The 19,166-nt window shown below is 46.3% G+C and overlaps 1 long non-coding RNA gene across 1 annotated transcript in view; it reads right to left on the bottom strand.

Moving 5' to 3' along the window:
• Positions 1 to 2,798: 2,798 nt before the first annotated feature.
• LOC122733368 overlaps positions 2,799 to 19,166 on the bottom strand; it is a 41,412-nt gene continuing 25,044 nt past the window's right edge. The window contains exons 3-6 of the long non-coding RNA XR_006353826.1: positions 8,291 to 8,462; positions 6,321 to 6,423; positions 4,081 to 4,252; positions 2,799 to 2,871 (exon numbers count right to left, since the gene is read on the bottom strand). This is a non-coding gene — a long non-coding RNA (uncharacterized LOC122733368). The remainder of the gene's footprint in view (positions 2,872 to 4,080; positions 4,253 to 6,320; positions 6,424 to 8,290; positions 8,463 to 19,166) is intronic.

The following is a 19,166-nucleotide window of genomic DNA, read 5'->3' as shown; positions in this document are numbered from 1 at the left end:
AACACTTTTCTGCATCCTAATACGTTCCCCCCTTTTTTGGTGAGGCAATTGCGTTCAAGTGACTTGTTCAGGGTCACACAGCTAGTAAGTGTCAAGCACCTTAGGCCGGATTTGAACTCAGGACCTCCTGACCAAGGGCCGGTCCTCTATCCACTGTGCCACCTAGTTGTCCCCCGGTCCCTTTATACACATGACCCTTCCCACTTCTGTTTTGTGGATGATCCTCACTTCGTTTCCCATCACTGTCAGCCCATGTGACCCCTTGCCCGCCTCCACCAAGTACTTCTTGATCCGTGACTCTACAGGGCCAGCCTCCTCTGACCAAGCTTTGGGCTTGCTGCCACATCCTGCATGTTCAAGTCACTCCTTTTCTTTCACTAAACATGGAGGACTCTGAGGGCAGGAAGCATGCACCTTGCCTAGCCTAACACCCCCGAACCACACAAAAATGTTCAAGAAGGTTGGCTCTGATTACAGCACCTAGTGGTCATCCCCCCTTCTTTCTCAATTGGAAGAATCCAATTCAAGGAAAGCATGGATTTTGTTCATGCCCACTCAGTTAATTATGTATCCCAGGATGCCCCAAAGTTGTTTTGGGGTTGGGGCTCTATTTGCCCTTCCCTTAACTCCACATTCCTAGGTGAAAATTCCCAGAATCACTAGCAGTTTGGGAAACCTGCCCACTGCTTCTTGGGAGCACTTTTCCAGGGACCTTTGACCCATGAAACTGGACTGTCAGTGAAGTGAGGAGCCCAAATGGATGACAGGTCAGTTGGCTTCCATCTGGGAAGAGAGTTATGGCCCCAGGCCTTGTCTGCCCCTTTCTGGATGGGTGACCTTGGCCAAGTCCCTGCCCTCCTCTACATCTCAATTCCCCTTTCTTCTCACATGAGGAGGTTGGAGCAGAATGATCTCCGAAGCCTCTTGTAGTCTCCATTCTATCCACACCTACAATGTCACTAAGATTCTAACCCCACTTCCATTCTAACCCTGCCCCCCCTCCCACTGCCCTCTGCCCCATTCAAGTTCACTGGTTCCCAGTCCCTAGATGAGAAATTCCTGCTAGTCAAATGCATTTCCTTGGGCTAGCTTCCTCTTATCATGTTCTGTCCTTGTTTGGAATAAGAGCCCTGGTTATTCCTGGGCCAGACACCTGAACCAGAGCTGCCCTCTCCATCCATCTCAAAGAGACTGTCACACCTCAGTGCCCAGAGTAAGGTGTAATGACAAGTTCCCCTAGGGACCAGTTGGGTACCATTTCCCTAGGATGTGCAAGAGTTCTGGGGTCTGGGGCCTATGTCACTGACCCGTTGTCTCTGATGTTCAGGACCTCAGGTGTGTTTTGGCCAGGATATCTGAACTTTCCCCCTCTCACTATCCACTCCCAGCCCTAGGGGTCTTCAGAGAGTCAAGGGGAGCTGAATTTGGCAGGATGACAGTCCCACTGAGCATTGATGGCTGATTATGTCAGCTCCTACCTTGATGAGGCAGGTGTCCTATTCCCGCCAATCCTGCCAGTTCCTTGCCTGGGCCCCAACACCCATCACGCTCTTCTGTCCCCTTGGAAGCAACATCGCTCCTCCTCACACCCTGTTGATCTCATTGTCCCCCACTTGCACCCCAGCATTCCCTCTTCCCCTAAGTTCCATGTGCCTCGAGCTGCCAGTGGTGTTACCTGGCTGTGGCCAGTCCAGGAGCCGGGATGGACGGAGGGGACCCCAAGGACCAGGAATGATGGGCATTGACACCCTGCTGTCTGTCCAGAGGGCCCTCAGTCCCCCCTCCTCAGAATCCCTGAGCTTTGGATATTCTTATGCATGAGTATTCCAATATTCCCTCTGTAGATTCATGTAAGGGAGGAAGCTCTATTCCTCTTGATAATTGTAGAAGGATTCTCTTTACAAACTTCTATAGGATTATATCTGATTTGTGAAGGAATTCATATACTTCATATGTTCTCTCTACTCATACCCATAGAGAAGTCTACCAAGTGGCTCTCCTGGAGTAAAACCCATGATTCTTGCTGACCCTGACTCCTGATCTCGGGCTGCCTCCCCCAATGTGTCTCCTAGAGATTGTCACATTGTAGAGATCAGTTGGGTGTAATGACAAGGGTCCAGTTGGGGAGCATTTCCCTAGTGTGGACAGAGGTTCTGGGTTCTGGGGATTATATCTCCTGAGCCCTTGTCTCCCATGCTTAGGAGCTTGAGTCTCAGATGGGTTTTGAGCTGGTCCTCTGGTGTCTCTATCTCTTGGCTCTCAGACATCTGTTCCCAGCCCTCGGGGTCCTCAGTGAGCCACCAGCACAGCAGAGGTGAGTCTGGGCAAGGTGGACCTCCCACTGGGTTTCAATGGCCAGTGATGTCAGCACTGACTTTGGTGAGGCAGGAGTGCCCCATCTGCCAACCCCGTCCCTCCCTTCACTGGCCCCCACCAGAAATCCCACTCACTCTCCTCGCTGTAATCCTCTCCTGCCTCCAAACCCCATTCATAGGCTCATTTCCCCTCTCCAACACCTCCTCTTGCTCCTTTTCCTGTCTCCCAAATGCTCCCCTGCCCATTTTCCCTTCTCTGCTTCCTATTGTCCTCCACCCCACACTGCTACAAGTGCCTTGCGCTGCCAGCCAGGTTAATTGAATGTGGTCGTTCTGGGAGCCAGGACAGATGGGGAGGACCCCGGGGACCTCCACTGTGGCCCAGAGACCCTCCACTCTGTCCAGATGCCTCTCTGTCCCCCTTCAAAACTAATGTGCTTTGTATATTCTTACCCAGGACTACTCAAAAGTTTCTTTTGTGTATTCATGTGAGGGAGGAATCTTCCAATCTCTCTCTTATCTTCTTCATGGATACTGAATGACTCTGTTGAGAACCCTAAAATAAAGAAATATATACCCGTATGTATATGACGATATGTGTGTATACATATATATACATACACGTATATATATATATATATATATATACACACACATATATATATATATATGGAGAGAGAGAGAAGTGGGGGCTTATACCATCCCATATATAGCAAAAAACTTGGATATTGCATTCATATATATTTTCTATCTTCATCTATATGTATTCATATTTAAGATACAGTATTCATTTCCTGTACATTCCAACTGCATACTTATGGTAAGAATTATATACATATTATAAAACACCTCGGATATATGGAGAAAGATAATATTTTCATATATGGACTCAAATGATTTCTGTTCATTCCTTTATGCTGAAAATAATTTATTTTTTCCATAATTTCAATCATATGCTTTTATTTTATTTTGTGGACAATGAGAGTTAAGTGACTTGCCCAGGGTCACACAGCTAGTGTCAAGTGTCTGAGGCTGGATTTGAAGTCAGGTCCTCCTGAATCCAGGGCCAGTGCTTTATCCACTGCACCACGTAGCTGCCCCCATATGCTTTGTAACATCTATCCCCTCATGAACATTAGCAATCATTCTCTCATTTCCTACATGTACGAATACTCACATTCTCACTCTCTCTATTCACATATATGAGGCCTCCTATATCCTCTCTCTATTGCTACAAAGTATTCCACTGCTTCTCTCCCTGTGACAGAATATATGGAGACTCCTGTCTGTGAGTGTCCAGCGTCTACCAGTCCTCATAAACGAAAATGTACACAGAGAATAAGGTACCTGTTATGTAGAGTACTATGGAGTGAATGTATACACACAAATAACGTACCTATAGTGGAATATAGGTCTGTGTTATAAATGCCCATACATGCCAACAGAGAGGGGTAGAACATAAGAATAAACACGTATATGTGTCACAAGAAACATCACTCTCTTTGCATGGATATATACTGAATATGTGATCGTTGACAAATATCTACACATCTAGGAGACAATGTGGGGGAATTGCTATCTATAGATTCATGTACACAGTGGATCAAGGAGTATGGGAATATGATAAACAAATGAGTATAGGAGAGATTCCAGACATTCAACAAAGAAAGAGACATATATTAATTCTCAGATGTATGGATGAGAGAAGAGAAGAGGTTAGTACTCATACCTGTCCAAATACATGTGAAAGACAGGCAATGCTCACCTCTGAGGAGACCCGTCCAGATATCCCAACACCATTTTCCATGAGATTTTCCTCAGGACTCCAGGTTCTCAGGCTGTCCTGCCTTTGTCTGCCTGACCTCTGAACCTCCCAAGTCAGTCAGATGTTTCTGAAGGCCCTCTGGAGGTCACCTTTCCTCTCCTCCCCAGGATTCCTAATTGATACGAATTGAAATGGTTAATGAAATGATTGTCCTGGGGCAACACGACTGTGTGTGTATGGGTGTGTATAAGTGTGGGAGCCTACGTGTTTCAGCGTTTCATTGTCTGTCCCAACTTCCATCCCATGCCCTGGTCATTCCTTGGTGTAATGGCTGAAAGTATGGGAGGCTATTTGTTTCTGTCCTAATGTCCATCTCATAGGATAGAATAGGTCAGACTGGAGTGTTTAATGCAGGCCACACCTTTCTGTGTTGTGCTTTCCTTTGGATTTCTATTAACTACAGGATTTCCTCCAATCAGTGCACACCTGTAGAGGAAGTGTTTCTAGCTCTCCTGGGGAACTTTCTCTCTATTTCTGGCCTCATATTGACAAACAATTGGATGTGGCTCCTGCTTCTGGCCTCTTCAAGTTGTTTGCACAGGAGACAACCTTAGGCATAGGGGTCTCATCTGTGCAGGTTAAGAGAGGAGTCTTCTTCCCTGGTGGCCAGAACCCCAAAGATTCTACTGGGATTGGAAAGGGAAGGGTACATGAGCTCTGGTCAAGGAGTGATTAAGGCTTCTTTCCCCCCTAGATCCCCACAGCCCTTTTCTGTGGGCCATGTCATTCCCTATGCAGAGCTGAAAATTTCCACCTGTGTTCTCTGGATGATCTGCACCTCCTTACCTGTCCTAGAAAGCCCAGCTGCCCCTGGCCCACCTCCACCAAGCAGTTCTGGATCCCTGCCTCCCCAAGGCTGGCCTCCTTGGGCCAAGGCTTTGGCAAGTGCATTGCCAAGGCTGGCACAGACCTGAGGGGAAGAGGGGCTAGTTTGCTTTTGACTCCACCCCATAGTCGTGACTGAAGACTCCCAGAAGCCCTAGCTCTATGGGAACCTGCCCAACTGCTTCTGGGGAGCCCCTTCCCAAGGGCTGTCTACACGTGCAGCTTGGCTGTCCCAGAAGGCAGAGGCCAACGTGGAAGGCAGCTGCTCTGGGAGGCAGCAGAGACCTTGCCTGGAGGCCTGACTCTGCCCCTCACTGGCTCTGTGACCCTGGCCTTGTCCCTGCCCCCTTGCTCCAGTGAGGAGGTTGGACCAGGTGACCTCTGAAGTCTGCTGCCACACTCTCCAATATCCAGACCTACCAGTGCATGGAGATTGTCCTCCCATATCCAAACCACCCCATTCCCTGCCCCTTCCTCCCTTCCCCCAAGACTAACCAACCAGCCCCTGGCCAGCTGAGAAATCCCTGCTACTCAGATGCTTTGGTCCTCAGTCAGCATCTCTGTCCTGCTGCTAGCCCTTAAGGCTGGAAGAAAACCCCTGGGCCTTCCTGGAGTTGCCTCCTGAGCCAGAGGTGCCCCCCTGCCCCAGGCACTTCCGGACCTCGGGGAAGGAGGGAGGGGGAACAAAGTCCCATAGAGAACATTAAGGGATGGTTTCTCCACCATGGAAGGAGTCCTGTTCCCTGGGGCCTGTTCCCTGGCCTCATGTGCAGCAACGTGGGTCAAGGTGGGCTTTGGCCTGGTCCCTGGGCATCTCTTGCCCCTCAGGGAGCCATTCCCAGCTCCGGGGATCCTCAGGGAGCCAGCAGCCAAGGGGAGCTGAGTCTGGGCAAGGTGGACTCCCCGCTGAGCACCAGTAGCTAGTGACGTCATCGGCTACCTGAGTGAGGCAGGAGTCTCCCTCCCGCCAATCCCGCCGCTCCTTCCGTTGGACCCCCGCCCCCATCCCGCTCACCGTCTCCTTGGAGACAGCATCGCTGCCCCGCACACTCTATTGGTCTCATTTTCTCCTCCCCCAAGGTCCTCCTGCACCTCATTTCCCCCTTCCTGCTGCCACACCCTCTCAGCCTCATTTTATCCTCACCCCCTCCCTGCAACCCCCCCTCCCCTCCACCTCTCGTGTGGCTCTACAAGTGGCTCCAGCTGCCAATGGGGTCTCTTGACTGTTGTCCTGGACCTGGGACCTCGAGAGGAGACCCCAGGGGTCAGGACCGATGCCCAGAGACCTCCTTTTGTCTGTCCAGAAGGTTTTCTGTCCCCACCCTTAAAAACCTCTGGGCTTTGTATGGTCTTACCTATGAGGGCTCAAATTTTTTCTCCATGTTTTCATGTAAGGGAGGAATCTTCCATTTTCTCTGTCTCTATTTTATCTTTAGGGGTAGTGACTCTCTTTATACCCTGAAATATACAGGATATATATATACATACATACATACATACATATATATATATGTGTGTATATATACACATAAACACATATAAAGAGTTTATATAACCCTATATATAATAAAGGACTTGTATATTCCATTTATATATATTCTCTGTCTTCTTCTCTAAGTACTCCTATATAAGACTATAGGGTGCCTTTCCTAGAGATTACAACTGATTATTTATGTTAATGTATGTATTGATAACATATGAACACCTATAATATGAAGACAGGGAATACGTTCATATATCTAAGTTCTCAAGTTTTTTATCTTCAGTATTAAGTATATGAAGTCATTTCTTCCTTTTATAAATTCATTCATATGACTTATATTCTATCTCCTTATGAATATTGCTACTCCTTCCATTTCTAAGTATAGGAGTTCTCATATATTCCCTGTCAATTCATATATAAGAGTCCCATAGTTTCTATATTTCTATATACATATATGTATAAATAAATTCTCTATCACTTTTCACATATATTACTTTCCCTATATACTCTATGTAATTCTGGAAATATTCCACTGTCCTGCCCAGGGTGGGAAAGGAAAGGGCACAGAAGCTCTGGCGAAGGGGTGATTTGGGCTTCCTTTCCCACCCTGATTCCCATATCTCCCTTCTGCATGCCAAGCAAGACCTTTGCACAGCTGAAAATTCCCATCTCTTTTCCATTGATGATCTTTCCCTTCCTTCCCATCACTGAAAGCACAACTGCCCCCTAGTCCAGCTCCCCCAAGCACTTCTTCATCCCTGCCTCTCTCCAGGGCTGGCCTCCTTTGACCCAGGCTTTGGACTTGCTATCAATATGTAGCATGTTCAAGTCGCTCCTTTTCTCTCACTAAAGCTGGAGGTCTCTGAGGGCAGAGAACCTGTTACGTGCCCACACAAACACCCCAAACCCCAGGAAAATGTTCCAGTAGGCCGGCTCTGCTGAGAGCAGGTCCTTCTTTCTCAGGTGGAAGAGAGCCATGCTTAGAAGACCCAGTGCTCCACCATGCTCAGCCATCTCACTCTGTAGGCCAGGTTACCCCAGAGTTGGTGGGGGAAGCTGGATTGGCCCTTCCCTTGCCCCTTAACTTTCCTACCTGAAGACACCCAGAACCTCTAGCACTTTGGGGTACCTGCACATCTTCTTCTAGGAAGCACTTGCCTAGGGAGCTTTGGATCTTGAATCTTGGCTGTCAGACAAGGAACAGGCCAAGATGGAAGCCAGGTCGGCTGCCAGGTGAGAGAGATGTGGGCTCTAGGCCTGGGTCTCCCCTTACTGGACCTGTGACCTTGACCAGGTCCCTGCCCTTCCCTTGAGCTCAATTATCTTTTTGTCCTAGGAGGAGGTGGGAGCAGATGACCTCTTAGGCCTCTGCTGGCCCTCCATTGCATGCAAACCTCCCAGCTCATTTTCAGATTCTATCCCCTTGTCTGTTCTCAACCCTCCCCACCTAAACATGTCCCCTAGTTCCCAATCCCAGGTGAGAAATCCTTGCTAGTAGGTGGAATGCTCCTTTGGGGCAGCCCCAGGTCAGCAAGCTGTTCCCTTGATCATGTATATGTGTCACAAGAAACATCACTCTCTTTGCATGGATATATACTGAATATGTGATAGTTGACAAATATCTACACATCTAGGAGACAATGTGGGGGAATTGCTATCTATAGATTCATGTACACAGTGGATCAAGGAGTATGGGAATATGATAAACAAATGAGTATAGGAGATATTCCTGACATTCAACAAAGAAAGAGAACATATTAATTCTCAGATGTATGGATAGAGAAAGAGAAGAGGTGAGTACTCATACCTGTCCAAATACATGTGAAAGACAGGAATGCTCACCTCTGAGGAGACCCGTCCAGATATCCCAACACCATTTTCCATGAGATTTTCCTCAGGACTCCAGGTTCTCAGGCTGTCCTGCCTTTGTCTGCCCGACCTCTGAACCTCCCAAGTCAGTCAGATGTTTCTGAAGGCCCTCTGGAAGTCACCTTTCATCTCCTCCCCAGGATTCCTAATTGATACCAGTTGAAATGGTTAATGAAATGATTGTCCTGGGGCAACACGACTGTGTGTGTATGGGTGTGTATAAGTGTGGGAGCCTACGTGTTTCAGCGTTTCATTGTATGTCCCAACTTCCATCCCATGCCCTGGTCATTCCTTGGTATAGTGGGTGAATGTATGGGAGGCCCTTTTTTGTGGCCCATGTAATTCCCTATGCAGAGCTGAAAATTTCCACCTGTATTCTCTGGCTAATCTGTACTTTCTTTCTATAAATCCATTTATATGACTTGTATGTTCTATCTCCTCATGAATATTAGGAATCACGAGTACTCCCATGTTCACTCTCAATTCATATCCATGATTATACATATGGTATATACATTCAAACATATATATACACACACATAGACACACACATATACTTGTATATATATTTCCTCTATATATTCACATATATTGGATCTCCTCTCTTCCTTCTGTGTATCTAAAAAGTATTCCACTGCTTCTGTACTTGTGAGAGAATAATTGTAGACTCCAGTCAATGTACGCACATAGCATATGTGTACCCATATATAGTAATATAGTCATAGTTTATCCATCACTGTACACAGAATAAGAGGGAGGGAATGAGTACTTACAAATGAGGCACTCCCATAGAAATAGAGAAGGGCTCTAGGAATTCTCATATAGGCCACCATATGGGGAGAATATATGAAAAATGATGCATATGAGAAAAAATAGACAATATAGTATATAAAATTTATAATTTTTCATATATACTTATATGTGCATATGGATGTACATGTGTCTCAGTCGCCAGAGTACAGGGGGAGCCCACATTTTTATTCATTTATAGAGAGGATATATGAGTACTAAAATATGAACCCCAAGGGAGAATGGAGGAATATTCATTCCTGTGAATACAGAAAGAGAATAGATCAGTACTCAGATGTCTAAATATAATGAGAGAAAAGGTGAGTATTCATTCATGTCAAAGTACACATGGAAGGTGGGAATGCTCATCTAACACAGGTTATATGTATGGCCAAATATTCTGCCTTTTTCCCATGAGATTTTCCTTAGGAATTAAGGCACTCAACCTGCTTTGTCATTCTCTTCCCGAGCTCTTGACTTCATAAGGCAATCATGTTTCTGAAGACACTGGACCAAATTGCCTTTTGTCTCCTCATCAAGGTTATCAATTGATATAGATTAAAATATTTTTATGAAATATATGTTCTGGAAGTTCAGGGCTGTGTGTGTGTGTGTTTGTGTGTGTGTGTGTGTTATGTGTTTTTACAAATGTGGGAGTTTACATCTACATGTGTTTGTATGTCTCTGAACTTTCATCCCATTTTTGCATCATTGCTAACACTGTGGACTAGGTCAGACGGGAGTCTGATTACAGAAGGCCACAACTTTCTGTGTTAAGCTGTCCTTTAAATTTTGATTAACTACAGGATTTGATCCAGTCATTGTGCACCTGTTGAGCTAGTGTTTCCCGGTCTCCTGGTGAACTTGTTCTTCTCTATTTCTGGCCTCCTTTTTTTTTTTAGTGAGGCAATTGGGGTTAAAGTGACTTGCCCAGGGTCACACAGCTAGCAAGTGTTAAGTGTCTGAGACTGGATTTGAACTCAGGCACTCCTGAATCCAGGGCCAGTGCTCTATTCACTGCGCCATCTAGCTGCCCCTTCTGGCCTCCTTTTGACAAAAAATGGGATTTGGCTCCTGCTTCTGGCCTCATTAGTCAATTTGCACCAGGGCATAGCCTCAGTGATAGATGAACATAAAGGTTGGGGGAGAAGCCCTCTTTCCCTGGAGGGCAGAACCCCACAGACCTCCCAAGTTTGGGAAAGGAAAAGACACCTAAGATCTGCTCAAGGGCTTATTTGGGTTGCTTTTCCCACCCTGATTCCCAGAGCCCCCTTCTGCAGCCCAAGAATGTCCCTTTGCACAGCTGACAATTCCCCCCTCTGTTCTCTGCATAATCTTCACCTTCCTTCCCATCACTGAAAGCCCAACTGCCCAAGCCCACCTCCACCAAGATTTTCGTGGTTCAATCTGCATTCAGATTCTACAGTTGTTTTTTCTGGATGTGGAGAGCATTTTCCATCATAAGGCTTTTGGAACTGTCTTGGATCATTGCATTGATGGTAAGAACTAAGTCTATCAAAGATGATCAAAGATGATGGCATAATGTTGCTGTTACTGTGTACAATGTTCTCCTGGTTCTGCTCACTTCACTCAGCATCAGTCCACTTAAGTCTTTCCATGTTTTTCTGAAATCTACCTGCTCATCCCATTGGGCCCATGATCTATTCCATGATGTTTATATGCCACAACTTATTCAGCCATTCCCCACTTGATGGACATCCCCTCAATTTCCCATTCTTTCCCACCACAAAGGGACCAGCTATATATATTTTCATATATGTGGGTCGTTTTCCCTTTTTATGATCTCTTGGGGATACAGACCTAGTAGTGGGATTACTGGGTCAAAGTGTATGCAGAATCCCAAGGACTAGCTTTCTCTTCAACCTTATGTGCAGGAAGTCCTTGGTTCTTTCTAGAAATCCAATTATATGACTTATATATTCTATCTCCTCACGAATATTAGGAATCATCAGCATTCAAATGTTTACTCTCAATTCATATTCATGAGTACCCATATTTCTATATACATTTTCTCTCCATCTTCACATATATGAGATCTCCTTTCTCCTCGCTTTATATCTGAAAACTATTCCACTGCTTTTGTACTTGTGAGAGAATATTTGCGGGGCAGCAGGGTGGCACAGTGGATAGAGTACCGGCCCTGGATTCAGGAGGACCTGAGTTCAAATCTGAATTCAGACACTTAACACGTACTAGCTGTGTGACCCTGGGCAAGTCACTTAACCCCAATTGCCTCACCAAAAAAAAAAAGAGAGAATATTTGCAGACTCCAGTTGATGTACACATGAAGCCTATGCATACACATATATGGGAATATAGCCCCAAACTATGGACACAAGTACATAGTGATAGAGGGAGGGAATGCATACTCACAAATAAGTTACTCCTATAGAAAGAGAGAAAGGCTCAAGGAATTCTCATATGGGCCAACATATAGGGAGGATATATGAGTAATCATGCATATGAGTCAAAATGAACAACATAGTGTATATATATTTATATAATTTCTAATATATCCATGTGTCAGATTCCCTAGAGTACAAGATTAAACCCATATTTTTTTCATTTATAGACAGGATGTATGAGCACTAAAATATAATCTCCAGGGGGGTATGGAGGAATATTCATTCATATGAATATGGGGAGAGAACCTGTCAGTACTCAGATGAATGGATATAGTGAGAGAAGAGGTGAGTACTCATACATGTAATGGAAGATAGGAATGGTCATCTAAGACAATTTAATGTATGGCCAAATATTCTGCCATTTTACTTATGAGATATTCCAAGACTTAAGGTTCTCAGGGGGCTTTGCCATTCTGTGCCCAACTTCCAATCTTTCTTAGTCCATCAGATATTTCTGAAGACACTGAGGAGATTCCCTTTTGTCTCCTCATTAAGATAGATTAAAATTTTTATGAAATAATTTTACTTGAAGTTCAGGAGGTTTTATAGGTGTGGGACCTTATGTCTTTGTGTGTGTGTGTGTGTGCACGCGTGTGTGTTGGTTTGAGTGTTTGTCCTGACCGGTGTTTGATCATTGTAACCACAATGGAATAGGTCACATTGTAGTGTGTTGAATGCAGGTGGTCACAACTTTCAGTGCTGTGCTGTCCTTTAGATTTCTATTAACCACAGGGTTGGCTCCAGTCAGTTCACACCTGTTGAGGAAGTGTTTCTAGCTCTCCTGGTGAACTTGCTCTCCTCTATTTCTGGCCTCATTTTGACAAACAGTTGGGTTTGGCTCCTGCTTCTGGCCTCTTCAGGCTGTTTGTAGCAGGAGATGACCTCGGGGATAGGGGTCTATGAAGCTGGTCTCTGCAGGCTGGGGGAGAAGCCCTTTTTCCCTGGTGGGAAGAACCCAACAGATTTGCCCAGGTTGGGAAAGGAAAGGTCACCTGAGCTCTGCTCAAGGGGTTATTTGGGCTTCTCTCCCCACCCTGTCTGCCAGAGCCCCCATCTGCAGCCCAAGCAGGTCCCTTTGCACAACTGACACTTTCCACTTCTGTGGATAATCTTCACTTTCCTGTCTGTCTCTGAAAGCCCAACTGCCCCCAAGCCCACATTCCCCCAAACACGTCTTCATCCCTGCCTCTCCAGGGCTGGCCTCCTTTGGCCAAGGCTTTGGTATTGCTACCACACTCGGCATGTTCAAGGTACTCCTTTTCTGTCACTAAACCTGGAGGATTCTGAGGGCAGGAAACAGTCACCGTGCCCAGGCTAACACCTCCAAATCCTAGGAAAATGTTCAAGTAGACAGGCTCATCCCCCCTTTTTCTCCAGTGGAAGAAACCCATCCAAGGAAGGCATGGATTTGTTCATGCTCCAGGGTACCTGTGTACTCCAGGCTGCCCCAAAGGTTGTGCAGGGGCGAGAAGTGAGGGACTGAAGTCTCTCAGAAGCCCCAGCTCTATGGCCAACCTGCCCAGCTGCTTCTGGGGAGCACTTTCCCAGGGGCTTTCAGCCCATGAAGCTTTATCTGTCAGAGAAAGGAGAGGCCAAGATGAAATCCAGGCAGGCAAGAGAGATGTGGGCTCAAGGTCTGGCTCTGCCCCTTACTGGCTCTGTGATCTTGGCCATGTCACTGCCCTCATCTTGACTTCAGTTACCCTCTCTCTATATGAGAGGCTGGAGCAGGTGGCCTCTGAGGTTACTTCTAGTCCTCCAATCTGACCAAACCTACAGTCGCATTCAGATTCTAACCCCATGTCCATGCTAAACCCCTCCCTCATGCAAGTCACCGAGTTCCCAGTCCCAGGTGAGAAATGGCTGCTAGTGAGTAGAATGCTTTCCTTTGGGCCCATGCCAGGCCCCAAGGTCTTCACCTGTTGTAGCCCTAACGACTGGCATAACATGTTTGGTTTGGAGGCAGCTAGGTGGCCCAGTGGATAAAGCACCAGACCTGGATTCTGGAGGACCTGAGTTCAAATCTGTCCTCAGATACTTGTCACTTACTAGCTGTGTGACCCTGGGAGGTCAGTTAACTCTCATTGCCCGGGAAAGAAAAATGCTTGGTTTCTTTCCTACCTGCCTCCTGAACCATCGTCCTGCCCCTTTCCCTGGTATGCCACATGATCCCCCCAAATCACAGGGCCTGTCGGACCTCAGAGCCCTGGGGGGTGGAAGGACACGGTGCTTTAGGAACCAGTTGGGGACCTTTATCCTACCAGGGGCAGGAGTCCTGGGGTCTGGGGCTTATATTTCCTAGCCCCAGGTCTCCCATGCTTAGGAGCCTGGGCCTCAGGTGGGCTATGAACAGGTACCCTTGCCTTAGTCCCCTCTCAGTCATCAACTTCCAGGCCTAGGGGTCCTCATAGAGCTAAGCGGAGCTGAGTCTGGAAAAGGTGAGGCCCACACCCACCCCCTCCCCGCCCCCCCGCCCCCGCCCCTGCCCCCACTGAGCGCTGATTGCCACTGGCGTCAGCGCCTACCTTGATGAGGCAGGAGTCTCATTCCAGCCAATCCACTCTCCTCTCCTGCGCTCCAGCCCCCGCATCCCACTCATCTGTCTCCTTGGAAACAGCATCGCTGCCCCTCACACCCTATTGGTCTCATTTCCTTCCTCCCTGCACCCACGCATTCCCCCCTCCCCTCAGCAACAAGTTGCTCGAACTGCCAGTGGCGTTACCTGGCTGTGGCCAATCCCGGAGCCCGGAAGCGGGGAGGGGACCCGGGGACCAGCACTAATGCCTAACGTCCCCCCCCAACTCCCTGTTCCAATGGCCCTCTGTCCCCCCATATTCAGTACCCCAGGGTTTTCTATATTCTTATCAATGTGTGTTCAAATACTTCATCTATAGATTCATGTAAAGGAGGAATCTTCCATTCCCTCTATTCTTCTTTATAAAGGCTGAATCATTCTCTTCATAATCTTAAAAATATTTAAGTATATATGTGATTATATCCTATACATAAAAATTCATATATTTGCTATATTGCTCTATTCAGACTCATATAGAAAACTACCAAGTGTCTCTCCTAGAATGAATAAATTCCTGATTATAAAAACGATTCTATTGGTAATATACGATAACTCATCTATATGAAGACAGAAGATATTCCTATATAAAAGCCCTCAGGGGCTTTCTCTTCAGCCTTATGTACAAGAAATCCTTGCTTCTTTCCATCAATCCATTTATGTGACTAGTATATTCTATCTCCTCATGAATATTAGGAATCATGAGGACTCCCATCTTCCCTCTTAATTCATATCCATGAGTACCCATATTTTTTTCTATTCATATATATACATACTTGTACATACATTCTCTCTACATGTTCACATATATTGGATCTCCTCTATGTTCTCTCTGCATCTGAAAAGTATTCCACTGCTTCTGTACTTGTGACAATATCTGTAGACACCAGGCTATGTACACACAGAGCATATGTGTGCCCATATATAGGAACATAGTCAAAGAATATGGGTACCTCTACATAGAGGAAGGGGGAGGGAATGAGCACTCACAAATGAGGCACTCTCATAGATAGGTATTTCTAATAGAAATAGAGAAAGGCTCCAGGAATTCTCATAGAGGCCACCATATAGGGAGGATATATGAATAATCATGCATATGAGTCAAAATGGACAATAGAGATTATATATAAATATAGTGAATTGATAATTTCTCACATATATATACATATACATATATACATACACATAATATATATATATATACAGTTTTTTATTCCCTAGAGTACATGGGGGTACCCATATTTTTCATTCATTTGTAGAGAGGGTATATGAGTACTTAAATAATGAACTTCAGTGGGGGTGTGAAGGCATATTCATTCTCACGAATACTGAAAGAGAACAGATCAGTACTCAGAGGTATGGATATAAGTGAGAGAAAAAGTGTGTACTCATCACTGTCAATATACACAAGGAAGAGAGGAATGCTCACCCAAGAGAATTCACATATGGCCAAATATTCTGCCATTTTCCCCATGAGATTTTCCTTAGGAGTTAAGGTCCCCAGCCTGCTTTGCCACTCTCTGCCCAACCTCTCCACTGCCCAAGTCAATCAGATGTTTCTGAAGACACTGAGGAGATTCCCTTTTGTCTCCTCCTCCAGATTACTAATTGATATAGATTAAAACATTTTTATGAAATAATTGTACTGGAGGCACACGAGTTTGTGTTCATAGAAGTGTGGGAGCTCATGGCTTTCTGTGTGTGTCTGCGTGTCTGAACTTCCATCCCATTGTTCTGTCATTGCTACCACATTAGAATAGGTCAGACTCCTGTGTACATTAATGCAGGTGGTCACAACCTTCAGTGCTGTGCTTTTCTTTAGACTTCTATTAACCACAGGGTTGGCTCCAGTCAGTTCACACCTGTTGAGGAAGTGTTTCTAGCTCTCTTGGTGAACTTGCTCTCCTCTATTTCTGGCCTCATTTTGACAAACAGTTGGGTTTGGCTCCTGCTTCTGGCCTCTTCAGGCTGTTTGTAGCAGGAGATGACCTCGGGGATAGGGGTCTATGAAGCTGGTCTCTGCAGGCTGGGGGAGAAGCCCTTTTTCCCTGGTGGGAAGAACCCAACAGATTTGCCCAGGTTGGGAAAGGAAAGGTCACCTGAGCTCTGCTCAAGGGGTTATTTGGGCTTCTCTCCCCACCCTGTCTGCCAGAGCCCCCATCTGCAGCCCAAGCAGGTCCCTTTGCACAACTGACACTTTCCACTTCTGTGGATAATCTTCACTTTCCTGTCTGTCTCTGAAAGCCCAACTGCCCCCAAGCCCACATTCCCCCAAACACGTCTTCATCCCTGCCTCTCCAGGGCTGGCCTCCTTTGGCCAAGGCTTTGGTATTGCTACCACACTCGGCATGTTCAAGGTACTCCTTTTCTGTCACTAAACCTGGAGGATTCTGAGGGCAGGAAACAGTCACCGTGCCCAGGCTAACACCTCCAAATCCTAGGAAAATGTTCAAGTAGACAGGCTCATCCCCCCTTTTTCTCCAGTGGAAGAAACCCATCCAAGGAAGGCATGGATTTGTTCATGCTCCAGGGTACCTGTGTACTCCAGGCTGCCCCAAAGGTTGTGCAGGGGTGAGAAGTGAGGGACTGAAGTCTCTCAGAAGCCCCAGCTCTATGGCCAACCTGCCCAGCTGCTTCTGGGGAGCACTTTCCCAGGGGCTTTCAGCCCATGAAGCTTTGTCTGTCAGAGAAGGGAGAGGCCAAGATGAAATCCAGGCAGGCAAGAGAGATGTGGGCTCAAGGTCTGGCTCTGCCCCTTACTGGCTCTGTGATCTTGGCCATGTCACTGCCCTCCTCTTGACTTCAGTTACCCTCTCTCTAAATGAGAGGCTGGAGCAGGTGGCCTCTGAGGTTACTTCTAGTCCTCCAATCTGACCAAACCTACAGTCGCATTCAGATTCTAACCCCATGTCCATGCTAAACCCCTCCCTCATGCAAGTCACCGAGTTCCCAGTCCCAGGTGAGAAATGGCTGCTAGTGAGTAGAATGCTTTCCTTTGGGCCCATGCCAGGCCCCAAGGTCTTCACCTGTTGTAGCCCTAACGACTGGCATAACATGTTTGGTTTGGAGGCAGCTAGGTGGCCCAGTGGATAAAGCACCAGACCTGGATTCTGGAGGACCTGAGTTCAAATCTGTCCTCAGATACTTGTCACTTACTAGCTGTGTGACCCTGGGAGGTCAGTTAACTCTCATTGCCCGGGAAAGAAAAATGCTTGGTTTCTTTCCTACCTGCCTCCTGAACCATCGTCCTGCCCCTTTCCCTGGTATGCCACATGATCCCCCCAAATCACAGGGCCTGTCGGACCTCAGAGCCCTGGGGGGTGGAAGGACACGGTGCTTTAGGAACCAGTTGGGGACCTTTATCCTACCAGGGGCAGGAGTCCTGGGGTCTGGGGCTTATATTTCCTAGCCCCAGGTCTCCCATGCTTAGGAGCCTGGGCCTCAGGTGGGCTATGAACAGGTACCCTTGCCTTAGTCCCCTCTCAGTCATCAACTTCCAGGCCTAGGGGTCCTCATAGAGCTAAGCGGAGCTGAGTCTGAAAAGGTGCACCCCACCCCTACCCCCATCCACACCCCCACCCAGCCCCAACTGAGTCACTGACATCAGTGTCTACCTTGGTGAGTCAGGAGGCTCACTGCAGCCAATCAATGCTTCTCTCCTGTGCTCCAGCCCCCGCATCCCACTCATCTGTCTCCTTGGAAACAGCATCGTTCCTCCTCACACCCTATTGGTCTCATTTTCCCCTCCCTGTACTCACCCTGCCCTCTGCTACAAGTGGCTTGAGCTGCTAGTGGCGTTACCTGGCTATGGCCAATCCGGGAGCCCGGAAGGAGGGGAGGGGACTCCAAGGAGCAGCACTGATGCCCAAGGACCCCCTACTGTCTATTCCAATGGCCCTCTGTCCCCCCTATTCAGTACCCCTGGTCTTTGTATATTCTTAACAATGAGTGTTCAAATACTTCATTTGCAGATTTATGTAAAGGGGGACTCTTCCATTCTCTCTACTCCTCTTCATAAAGGCTGAATCACTCTTTATAATTCTAAAATATATATAATTATAGATATGAGATTATTTCCCATACATAAAAGAATTCATATATTTGAGATATTGCTCTATTCAGACTCATATAGAAGATTGCCAAGTCTCTCTCCTACAGTATACATTCCTTCTTATATAAATGATCATATTGAGAATATATAACTCATCTATATGAAGATAGAAGATATTCCTATATAAGAGTACTCAGGTGGATTTTCTTCAACCTTATGGACAGGAAGTCCTTGGTTTTGTCTTTAAATTCATTTATATGACTTGTCCATTCTATCTCCTCACGAATAGTAGGACTCTTCAGCACTCATATATTCACTCTCAATTCATATCCATGAGTTCCCATATGAGAAAAGCTTTTCACTGCTTCTGTACTAGTGCAATAATATTGACAGACTTCAGCTGATACACACACGCAGTCTATGTGTACTCCTCTATAGGAATATAGCCAAGGAATGTGGGTATTTGTATATGGAGGTAGAGGGAGGGAATGAATACAGAAAGAGAACCTAGCAGTAGTCAGATGCATGGATAGAGTGAGAGAAGAAGTGATTCCACTTCCATGTCCAAATACTCAGGAAAGAACGGGATGCTCATCTAACAAAAGTTACATATGTAGGGCCATATATTCTGCCTTTTACCATGAGATTTTCCTCAGGCATTTTTGGTTCCTGACTGCTTTGCCATTCTCTAAATATCCTCCAAACCTCTCAAGTCCATGAGATCTTTCTGAAGAACCTAGACATTCCCTTTTTCTCCTCATCAAATCTAGTTGATATAGATTAAAATATTTTATAAAATAATAGCACCAGAAGTTCACAAAATTGTATGTGTGCACGTCTGTGTGTGTGTGTGTGTGTGTTGGGGGGGTTGTATAACTGTGGGACCTTATGTCTTTCCGTGTGCGTGTATGTGTATGAGCATGTGTCCAACTGTGTTTATGTCCTACCATCCATCGCATTGTTCTATCATTGCTCATATTTTTGGAATAGGGCAGATTGGAGTGTGTTTAG

This window comes from Dromiciops gliroides, chromosome X (assembly GCF_019393635.1).
Source record: "Dromiciops gliroides isolate mDroGli1 chromosome X, mDroGli1.pri, whole genome shotgun sequence".
Lineage (NCBI taxonomy): Eukaryota > Metazoa > Chordata > Mammalia > Microbiotheria > Microbiotheriidae > Dromiciops > Dromiciops gliroides.
This window is presented reverse-complemented; position numbering and strand designations above follow the sequence as displayed.